This window comes from Bison bison, unplaced genomic scaffold (assembly GCF_000754665.1).
Source record: "Bison bison bison isolate TAMUID 2011002044 unplaced genomic scaffold, Bison_UMD1.0 scf7180017864263, whole genome shotgun sequence".
Lineage (NCBI taxonomy): Eukaryota > Metazoa > Chordata > Mammalia > Artiodactyla > Bovidae > Bison > Bison bison.
This window is the reverse complement of record NW_011494835.1, coordinates 10,065,090-10,077,052: the sequence shown is the minus strand read 5'-3', so window position 1 is coordinate 10,077,052 and position 11,963 is coordinate 10,065,090.

The following is an 11,963-nucleotide window of genomic DNA, read 5'->3' as shown; positions in this document are numbered from 1 at the left end:
CATTCCTCTGTTTCATCCCAGTGCACCAGCCCCAAGCATCCTGTATCCTGCATCGAACCTGGACTGGCGTTTTTCACAAGTTACAAGAACACTTTTCTTTTTGCCCATTGACATTTTTTCAATTCATAATGATTCTAGAGAGAGTTGATCAAACTCAATGTCCTTTAGCACATCTCAAGTACTGCTCTGAGCACTCCCTCATTTCAGTTCAGTTCAGTTCAGTCGCTCAATCATGTCTAAAATTATAAGTGTTTGAGTCTTAATAACACCGTCATTTCATTTTTTACTTAAAGATACCTTCATATTGTTTTGTTTTCTTTTACATTCTTTTGAATATTAGTGATATTAAATATTTTTGCTTTTATTTATGTGTGAGCTTTTTATTCATGTTCTTGTTTATTTTTGGCTATATATGTAGCACTAGATGGGCTTTCCAGGTGACGCTAGTGGTAAAGAATTTGCCTGCCAATGCAGGAGATGCAAGAGACGTGGGTTCAATCCCTGGGTTAGGAAGATTCCCTGGAGTAGAAAAAGGGCATCCCATTCCAGTATTCTTACCTAGAAAAATTCATGGGCAGAGGAGTCTGAGGGGCTACAGTCAATGGAGTCACAAATAATCAGATAGGACTGAGTGACTGAGCACCTACACACATATATACTAGATAGGAAGGTAGGTAGATAGATTGATTAGTAGTAGATATGGATAATTCAGATAAGATGCATATATTTGTCTTAACTGATGAAGTATATACCTACTAACTTATTAATTTAGTTTTTAAGTGTTCAATTTTCATTGAACAAAAGGTTTGCATTCTTATTCAAGTAAATATTTTCAGTTGTTATTTATGAATGCTGGCTACTACAAAAATAATTCTCCATGATAGGCAAAACACTGTAGTTAAAAGCAGAAACCAATACAAAAAAAAAAAAAAAAAAAAACCCTGAAATTTATAGTATTCTGCTATACCATGAATTCAAATTCCTATGCATGATCAATAGAAACTGTTAGTAGACAGCTGCTTTACCCTATTATTTTTAAAAGGAATGCTGTTGTAGCAATCGTACTGGGTTGAGAAAAATCAATGTTTGAGTGTATGGAGTAAATATGGCTACTATTTCATAAATGTTAAAGCCAATAAAGTACCCATAAAAAACTCAATGCTATATAAAGTGTATATAAATTTATGATGATGGATCTGCTATGTCTTCAGTGGAAACATAAATGTACTTCTTAAATGGAATGGGTCTTGCATACTAGTCTAGGCTGTCTGTGCTTTCTTTGATTTGTTGTTATAGGAGTAATGTTAATTAAGGCTCATAACAACATATGGGGATAAAATGGAAGATTTGTATGTCTGAGTGATTCTAAATTCATGAGTGATACTTTAACCATGACTTGAAATCAACTTCCTTGCACAAACCAACTTTGCAGCCACATTATATGCAACTGCAAGAAATAATGCACTAATTTAAGAAGCTCATCCTTTCCAAAATTCTGCCAAACAGTACCAAAATATTCTCCTAGTAATACTGGCTTCTCTAGTTACTATGCATGTTTCCGTCTATTTGTAGGTTGTGTGTCTTCAATGAAAAAAAATTCTACAATCCTTAACACTGCAGACTAGAAGTTTAACCTTCCCTGGTTACTCTAGTTAAAACAACACTCCCCAGCCTCTAATTGCCCTGTTGCTCACCCTTTCCTTTCTTGTGTATTTTTCTCTCTACCATATTAAAACCGTATTTTCATATATTTGCTTGTTTACATAAAACTTTCCTTGCTCATTGAAATACCAACTATAGAGCAGAGATGTAATTTTCTTCTTATTCTATCCTCTGAGTATAAAACAGTGCTTGGTATCTAGTAAACACTCTATAAATGTTTGTTAAACAGATAAATAAATTCTCCAAATCTCTCCCAAGTGGGACAGGCTGTAGCACAGGATGGTTTTTATCCACCAGGCTCTGAATTGTGGCCCAGGGGTCTTCCATTGCACGATTCCCCTACATATGCTTCTGTTAGTAAAGAATCCAATCTTCAGGGTTATAAGGGAAAACAATCTAGTGTAGTGAAGGGATTAATTCAAATCTTACCTAAACCAGATTCCTTAAACTATATACAACCACTGGGAGGCCCCGATCCCTAATGATACTGATTTGAGACTTTTTGAATAAAATAATTTATAAAAATGAACAGGATAAGAGAGAATCCCTCACACTGAATATATCCAGTGACAAAAAAAAGGAAGGAGGAAATAAAAATATCTGAACACACACACAAAAATATATTTAAAACAGAGATTCAACACTTGATCAAACTGGAAATCTAAAACTTGCTTAAAAATTTTACCAATACCAATTTAGCCATATAAAAATTGATATTAATTGGGTTTTGCATCTCTATACTATAGGTTCTGAATGAACCTTAACATCAGCTGAAATACACTATTTTGTAAGATTTCAGGGACTTAAATAATACTAGGACTTAAATTACAGTTATACCCAGGTATACCACTAAATTTAAGCATAATCTCCCTGTAATTTTCAGGGAATTTCTGAATATAAAATAGTAAATAGATAGGTATGCCTCACTTCACTATTGCATTATCTTAATTCCCCATAGTTATGGCACCCATTGTGCAAAAATAACCCACCATGGCCCTAGTTTAAAATAGAGACCTCAATATAGTTCCCTCAATTCTACTATTTAAGTTACAAAATAGCAACTGGACCTCTACTGACTGTCATTACTGTCACAGCCATTAATTAGTCTAAATTAAGGCTCCCTGGGGACATGCATTCCCTACTTCCATGGCACACACTGCCTTTATTGGACACTTCTAAAGTTCAAATTTTTGACAAGCATTGCACCATGTAGCCCTTCTGACCAAGTGTCTACTTGGCTACTGAGAGAGTTAGTTCTTCCACTTCCTAAAAATACTAATATCACTAAAATATGTACTTAATGAGAAAGCATCAAATGTTTAATTGCAATATAAGGCCTAAAACTTCATATTTTGCCTCGACATCTTTGAACCTCACAGGGCCCCCTAACTGTGAGTTCTGCTCTCACCAGACATGTACCCACCAGGAGGAAAGGCTCCCCGTTTGGCTAGTTTCCCTGTCAGCTGGACCAACCTCAGTCCACCAATCCTCAACCTCAATGGGTTTCAATTTTCCGACAGACTTGTTTGGTCATTTCACACAAGTGAGGGCAGAGATCCTTCCCTCAGCAACTGGATGACTAAGAGGCAAACTATACGTGTTTCTTATCGGTCATTTAAAAAAAAAGATGAAAAAGCTTTTCTTTAATAGTCAATGTGTCATTCTCTTTCTTTTTGAAATTGTATTTCCACCATACTTAGCTACACACTGGAAAAGGTATCAGGAATAACATTTCACAAACTCAATACACAAAATCATTTGCCCCTTGATACATTGAAAAACACAAAACTCTTCACCTATAAAGGCATATCTACATACATAAATATTTCTCCATAGAGAGTTTTATTTTTATTTTGTAAAATGTATTAATGTTTTAATTTGTTTTAATGTCCATGGGTTCAGACACAGAAAGTCCTAACAGTACAATATTATATAGGTACTGATGTATATTTTATTCTAGGAATAGTATTGTTTTATAAATCTTTAGTATATGCAGAATTTACTTTAGTGTAATATGTAAAACTGAGATCTAAATTACTTCCATGCTTTGTGTTCAGTTATGTCCAACTCTTTGTGAACCCATGGACTGTAGCCCACCAGGCTCCTTTGTGCATGGGATTTTCCAGATGAGAATACTGGAGTGGGTTGCCATTTTTCTTCTCCAGGGGATCTTCCTGACTCAGGAATCAACCCAGGTCTCCTGCATTGCAGGTGGATTCTTTACTAGATGAGCTACCAGAGAAGCCAAATGTAAAAGCGATTTTTAAGCAACTTAATCTTAAAAATCTCTTGCCCCATTGTTGCTTTAACTGACATTATTATATGAATGTATATTTCTATTAATTTTCACTGATTTGTTTCTGCATCAGTTCCATATCATAATTTTCATAACTTCATATGTTTAAAATATAAAGTAAGCTAAGCACTTTACCCTTATATTTAAAAAATTTCCTTCCATACTTAAGTCTTTAAAAATATTCTTAGTGAAATTTTCCATACTTCTCTTTGTGCTGGAATTTCCTACTGTGTTCATAATATTTTGTCTCTGTTATGTAGTATAAATTTTTCAATAATATTTTTGTCTGATCTATGATTTTTCTTCAAGGTTGATCATGAATATTTAATGACAATATACTCTCAATCACAGTGAAAATAAAGCAGCATTTTACTAGACAAAATATAGCTAAAAGAAAATAAAAAAGAGAGTGTTTATTGCAATCATAACCTGAGATATCACAAAGAATCTGTATGAGGTTCTAGGGGAAAGGTCTAACATACCACAAATTAATGACTGCCACAGGTCAAAGGATGGTTGTTCTCATGTTCCCCTTAATTATACACAGACAGTATCATTACTCAATTACAGAAGTGAATCTATCTGATAGCTGGTATCTTGATTCACCATTCTCTGCTGGAGCTAGAATTATTCTCTGCATCATCAATAAAAGCATTCTGATCATTCCTCTGATATATGTGTCCTAGTGACAATCATTTCCTATCACTCTCCTCTACTCTAAGGCACTATTTAGATACTAAATATTTGTTCAAACCCCAGGACACAATCTACCATTGCAAAATCACCTCAAATCAGTACCAGAAACGGAGATGCATTGATTTGAGAACAAAGATTATTATGGATGTTTTACAATAAGATGGAAGTAATACATTGATAATTCTTCACTTCTGGCTGAGCAACATCTCAATTGTATCTATGACCTTCTGCCCTTACATGTGGTTCTGCTATGCTGAAACTTCATTATAAAACACATACTGGCTAATACTTTGGATTAATAGCCTAATGGAACTGCCATTTTTCAGGTTGAAAATATTCAAACAGCAACAGCTGCTTGTTTCCTTTTAATATTGCAGTGCTCCTGAACATGTGTTTAATAGAAACTCTAACTTTATTTAATCAAATAGAAATAAAGAATAATTCAAGGGGGAAATCTCCCTTTATTCTAACTTGAACTTGAGAAAAAATGGAAATTTAAGACCTTTTAGATTTGCGTGATCATAAATTATTACTGCATTCTATTTCCTTCTTTTTTCAGAGGATTCGTGAATCTAACATCGCTATTATCCTGTATCTTCAAGGTGAACTATTTTTACTGATACTGCTCATCAGAAATGAGTGCAAGCAGATGAAAGTGTTTACTCTTGTCAAAAATTTAGTATCAAAAATATTTAAAATAATGTCATTTTTCACCACTTGTTAAATTTAATTTCACAATTACAGAAAGAAAACCAAAGAAAACCAAATAGCACCTGAGGAAGTGAAAAACACACTTATGCCCATTGTCTTAATTTTCTGCTGTTAAATGATGCAAGGCACTTGTCTACTGAGAATCACATTTAAGACAATTTCTGATATATTTTTCCCTTCACAGTAATTTTCCCTTCACTACTGAGCGACTTCACTTTCACTTTTCACTTTCACAGTAATACCTCTGTATTTTAATTAATTTAGCTTGCTTATAATTAAAAACAAATCTGTACTTAAATACTTTTGTTTGTGCTCAGATTCACCCTATTAAGTAATTGGGTAGTCAGTAATCAAGTGTGTCAGGCTTTTATTTATTTTTTTTTTCAGTTCTTTTTTTTTAATCTCAGTTTTATTTATTTAATTTTATTTTACTTTACAATACTGTACTGGTTTTGCCATAAATTGACATGAATCCACCATGGGTGTACATGTGTTCTCCATCCTGAACCCCCCTCCTACTTCCCTCCCCATCCCATCCCTGTGGATCATCCCAGTGCACCAGCAGCTTTTAGAATAGTTTGATGTTTATAAGGTATCTGGACTGCCACATTTGGTAGGATTGTCTGACTGAAGATAATATGGATGGTATTAGTTGAATGCAGCTCTGGAAGAATGCTTTCAATTTTATTTTAAGGACTGCAACTCTCTATTACCTATAATCTATCCCTTAATTACCCACTGGAGGCAAGTATACACATTACATTTCAAAGTATAGAATGGGATCCATTTATATCTGAACAATACTTTTATAAAACATTTGAGATCCAGGTATTTTGAGAAGCTTCTATTTTTCGGCTGTGGCCATGTGAAAAGTATAAATGGAAGTCAGGAAAGACTGTCCTTGTTTTTCAGACTGAGGATGGTGCACACTAGAATAATTATCATCAACAGATACAGTGTTAACTCTTGGCAAATGAAAACAAACAATCATTTCAACTTCCTGTATCTATACTGCAAGTTAATCTTTGCTCCCACATTTTCAAACCATTTATTTTTGATGTGAACATGAAATCTCTAATGTTTTAAATGGCTGATAATATTTTTCAAATTAAAATGATGTAGTGAGCTTCCCTGATGGGTCCACTGTTTAAGAATCTGCCTTGCATGCAAGGGACACTGGTTCGATCCCTGGTCTAGAAAAACCTTCCATGCCACAGAGCAACTAAGCCTATGCACCACAACTCCTGTAAGCACTAAAGCCCATGTGCCTAGAGCCTGAGAGCCACAAGAGAAGCCACTGCAGTGAGAAGCCCATGCACTGCAACTAGAGAGCAGTGCCAGCTCACTGCAACTAGAGAAAGTTCATGCATAGCAACAAAGATCCAGCACAGCCAAAAAAATAAAATAAAATAAAGTATATTTTAAAATGTAAGGAAAATAAATGAAAAGAAGGGAGCTGATAGCAAAAACAACACATTAGCATGCCAAATCTGCTCACTAACCAAAAATTGAGACAGGTCATTTAAACTATGGGCCATCACTGCCAGTTCTGTTAACACAGATGTTGCCTAAGTTAAATCTCTTGAGAGTTCCTTTGCTTTGTTTTTAGAAGGTAGATAATATATTTATCTTTAATGTGGAAATTCTGATGATATTCATATTAGAATCTTCAACTAAGTTCTTGGCTCAAGATTTGTCACCCCTACTTGTCCCTGTGAGAACACATTAGCAACATCAATGCTAGCAAACCAGGCAAATAAATAAGCAAGCAAAACATTTCTCCAATATCACAAGGTTTTGCTTCCCAGTCACATAATTAGCAAAGAATCATACCTCTCTAAAAAGTCTCAATTGAAAACTTCTTCAGGGCACTGGATTCCAACCTATCAGTGTTTCTATTTACTTATTTTTATGTTATTCTCAAAGTATTTATTTTTAAATAAATACTTTACTCTAAAAAAATTCCTTTCAGTAGTCAAGCTAAAATACACATTTGCACACATATATACAATACAAACAAACCAACAATGCATTTAGATCCATTTTCTAATATCACACCACATTCTATTAAGTAGCACTAATTGCATTTGGAATGAAAATTAACTGAGAAGCCTTGCCTATTTTTACATAGCTGCTTGAACTTACACATTATCTTTGGAGCTCATTCTATGAGAGCAGTGTTCACATTTCATGACCTAATATGAAAAAATGTATGTGTAATTTGCCGGCATGTCATCACTGAAACACTGTGATTCAATATAGTCAGTGTACATAAAAATGACAATATAGTTATTTCCCAATTATCTTAAAGCAGCAGAGTAACCAACGTTTCAATATAGTGTATAATTGATTCCTAATTACTGTACTTTCACAGAGAGGCCACAGTCCATAACTTCATTAAATAGTGAAGACACAAATAACTATTCATAAGGGAAGAATTAGCATGTACTATATGCTTTTTTACTTTCTAATCTGTAAATGTTTTACGTTCTGGTCTGTGGAGAGGCTGCTCAGTTTGCAATACACCATTTAGATGTTCCTCGGGGAATAGGAAATCAGCCCACTGACATTCATTTGGGAGGGGGGAATAAAATACTGGCTTTTGATGTCTGTTGCAGTCTGTAGGTTTTGGCCCAGTTCTTGACCCATTTCCAATACAGGGCTGTAGAAGAGCAAATATCCAAGTCTGTGAATTCAGAGCGCATTGACCATTATATACACTGAGGCTTGTTAGGACTCTCATGGAGGATGGAAGAGAAGAAATGGTAAAGTGACAGAGCATAAGGGACTAGGATCTATTTATGCCTCATGGGAGAAATGCATGAAGGGTGTAGCTTCTAATCACAAATGCTGCTGAAATAATTTCAGTTTTAGAGGGGTCCATGAGATAAAGGGAGGGGCAACATATACCTGTGTATATGAAGGTATATAAAGAAATGAGCAAACAAAATGGAATATAATGAGAGAAGCTATATAAAAATACCAAATGTTGACTTTTAGCAATGCAGAGCTGATTTTCCTACCTTTACATTTCCCTATTACAGGGCTTTATAAAGATGTTATTTTTGGTTAACTATAACTTAGCAAAAAAGGTTCAGGTGATCAGCAAATGTTGGACTATAATTAATTTAAAATATTTCCATTATGAAGTATTTGAATGATGATAGTAAATAAACACTATCATCAGATTTTAATTTTCAGCTGCCATAATTGTGTGTATTTGTGGAAGTAAATTGGTCACATATAATAAATGTCATCAATTAGAAAGACTGAAATCATTCACTGGTAATTTTTAGTCTCTAACCTGTGCACACCAGATCACATAAAATTGTGTAAGAAATATAATTGTATAATATAAACAGTCAGTATATCATGCATCTGCAATACTGAACTAAATAAATGTTAGGCAAGACAGAGGCTCTTAAATTTTGTGCAGAAACACAATGCAGCCCAAATAGTCAAAGCAATGTTGACAAAGAAAAATAAAACTGGAGAAATCATGCTCCCTTGATTCAAACTATATTATAAAGCTATAGTCATCAAAAGAGTATGGTGTTGGCACAAAAAACACATAGGTCTATGGAATAGGAGAGAATTTTCACATAAACACATGCATCCATGGCCACCTCATCTATGGTCACCTAATCTATGACAAAAGAGGCAAGAATATACAATGGGAGAAAGGAAAAAAAAAAGACAACAGCCTCTTCAATACGTGGTGCTGGGAAAACTGGACAAATACCTGTGAAAGAATAAGACTAGAACAGTCCTTAACACCATACACAAAAATAAACTCAAAATGAATTAAAAATCTAAATGTATTTAGAGAAAAACACCAGCAGAACATTCTTTGACATAGATTGCAACAAGATCTTTTTCCATCCACCTCCTAGAGAAATGAAAATTAAATAAATTAATAAATAAATGGACCTAAATAAACTCAAAAGATTTTGCACATCAAAGAAACTCATAAACAAGCAGAAAAGACAACCTTCAGAATAAGAGAAAATATTTGCAAATGAAGCATTTGACAAGGCATTAATCTCCAAAATACACAAACAGATCGTTCAGGTCAACATCAAGGAAACAAACAATCCAGTCAAAGAATGGGCAGAAGATCTAAACAAACATTTCTCCAAGAAGACATTTAGATGGCTATAAACCACATGAAAAATGTTCAACATGACTAATTATTCAGTTCAGTTCTGTTCAGTCACTCAGTCGTGTCCAACTCTGCGACCCCATGAATTGCAGCACGCCAGGCCTCCCTGTCCATCACCAACTCCCAGAGTTCACTCAGACTCACATCCATCGAGTCAGTGATGCCATCCAGCCATCTCATCCTCTGTCATCCCCTTCTCCTCCTGCCCCTAATCCCTCCCAGCATCAGAGTCTTTTCCAATGAGTCAACTCTTTGCATAAGGTGGCCAAAGTACTGGAGTTTCAGCTCTAGCATCATTCCTTCCAAAGAAATCCCAGGGCTGATCTCCTTTAGAATGGACTGGTTGGATCTCCTTGCAGAGAAATGAAAATAAAACTACAGTGAATAATCACTGCACACCAGTCAGAAAGGTCATAATCAAAATATTTACAAACAAATGCTAAAGAGGCTGTGGAGAAAAAGGAACCCTCCTACATTGTTGGTGAGAATGTAAATTGGTATATTCACTATCAAGAACAGTATGGTGGATCTTTAAAAACTAAAATCAGAGTTATATATGATCCACCAGTCCCACTCCTGGGTATGTATCCAGAGAAAACCATAACTCAAAAAGACACATACACTCCAATATTTACTGCATCACTATTTACAATAGCCAGGACATGGGAGCAACATAAATGATCATTGACTGGAATGCATAAATATGTGGTACATATATACAATGGAATATTACCCACTAAAAAATAATACAATAATGCCATTTTCAGGAACATGAATGAACCTAGAGATTGTTATACTGAGTAAACTTAGAGAAAGACAAATATCTTATGATGTCATTTATATGCAGAATCTTAAAAAATGATACAAATGAATTGATTTAAAAACATAAACAGTCACATATGTATAAAACAAACTTATGTTTACTGGGGGGAAAGCAGAGGTGAAGTAAATTGGGACATTAAGACAGACATACACACACTACCATATATAAAATCAATAACTAATAAGTGCTTCCCAGCTGGCTCAGTGATAAAGAATATGCCTGCCAGTTCAGGAGATATGGGAGATGTGGTTTTGACCCTGGGTCAGGAAGATCCCCTGGAGAAGGAAATGGCAACCCTCTCTAATATTCTTGCCTGGACAATCCTATGGACCCAGGAGCCTGGGAAGTTATAGACCTTAGGGTCACAAAGAGTTGGATATAAATGAAAAACTGAGGATGTGTTCATGCACTTACTGAATAGCACAGGAAACTCTACTCAGTATTGTGTAATGACTTACATGGGCAAAGAATCTAAAAAATGTAGATATACTTGTATGTACAACTGAGTTTCATGAAACTAACACCAACTGTAAGTAAAATATATGCCAATAAAATTTTTTAAAAATAATAATTTGAAAGTTCCTCTAAGCTCTTTGTTCTATGATTGTTCTCTCATATCAGTTTGTATTTTCATAGAAATACAATGCCTTCCTGCATTTCTCAAGGGGTACTAATTTTTAATGTCCTCTTTTAGTGTCTGAATTATATCTGCTTCTTTCAGGGTCATTTGTTCTATGTACTCATTTTAGTCTATATATTTCCTGCTCACAGTTACTCTGAAAGTTTTGCTGATTCTTAGTTCATATTCATTAGTGAAAGATTAGATTGATTAAGTATGTGAATTGCCTCTAGAGTTGTAAAAGTGTAAAACTGACAGCTCACACTAAGTAAGTATGAGAAATCTGTCAGCAGGCTAGTATCCCTAAAGAGGACGTGTAGGCATTCTAGGGTACCTTTCCATCTCTTTAGAAGAGCATTATTCTGAAATTGGATTAATGCAGTGGAAGTTCCATCTAGGCTGAGGTATTTTTTGGTTTTGTTGCTCAGATTCTAATATAGAAGCATTTCAGGCTTAAATATTTCTTTAATTCAGTGATTTTTATCATGAGAAACACTGGGCTGGAGGAAGCACAAGCTGGAATCAAGATTGCCAGGAGAAATATCAATAACCTCAGATGACAACCATGCTTATGGCAGAAAGTGAAGAGGAACTAAAAAAACCTCTTGATGAAAGTGAAAGAGGAGAGTGAAAAAGTTGGCTTAAAGCTCAACATTCAGAAAACGAAGATCATGGCATCTGGTCCCATCACTTCATGGCAAATAGATGGGGAAACAGTGGAAATAGTGTCAGACTTTATTTATTTGGGCTCCAAAATCACTGCAGATGGTGATTGCAGCCATGAAATTAAAAGATGCTTACTCCTTGGAAGGAAAGTTATGACCAACCTAGATAGCATATTCAAAAGCAGAGACGTTACTTTGGCAACAAAGGTCCGTCTAGTCAAGGCTATGGTTTTCCCAGTGGTCATGTATGGATGTGAGAGTTGGACTGTGAAGAAAGCAGAGCACCGAAGAATTGATGCTTTTGAACTGTGGTGTTGGAAAAATTTTGA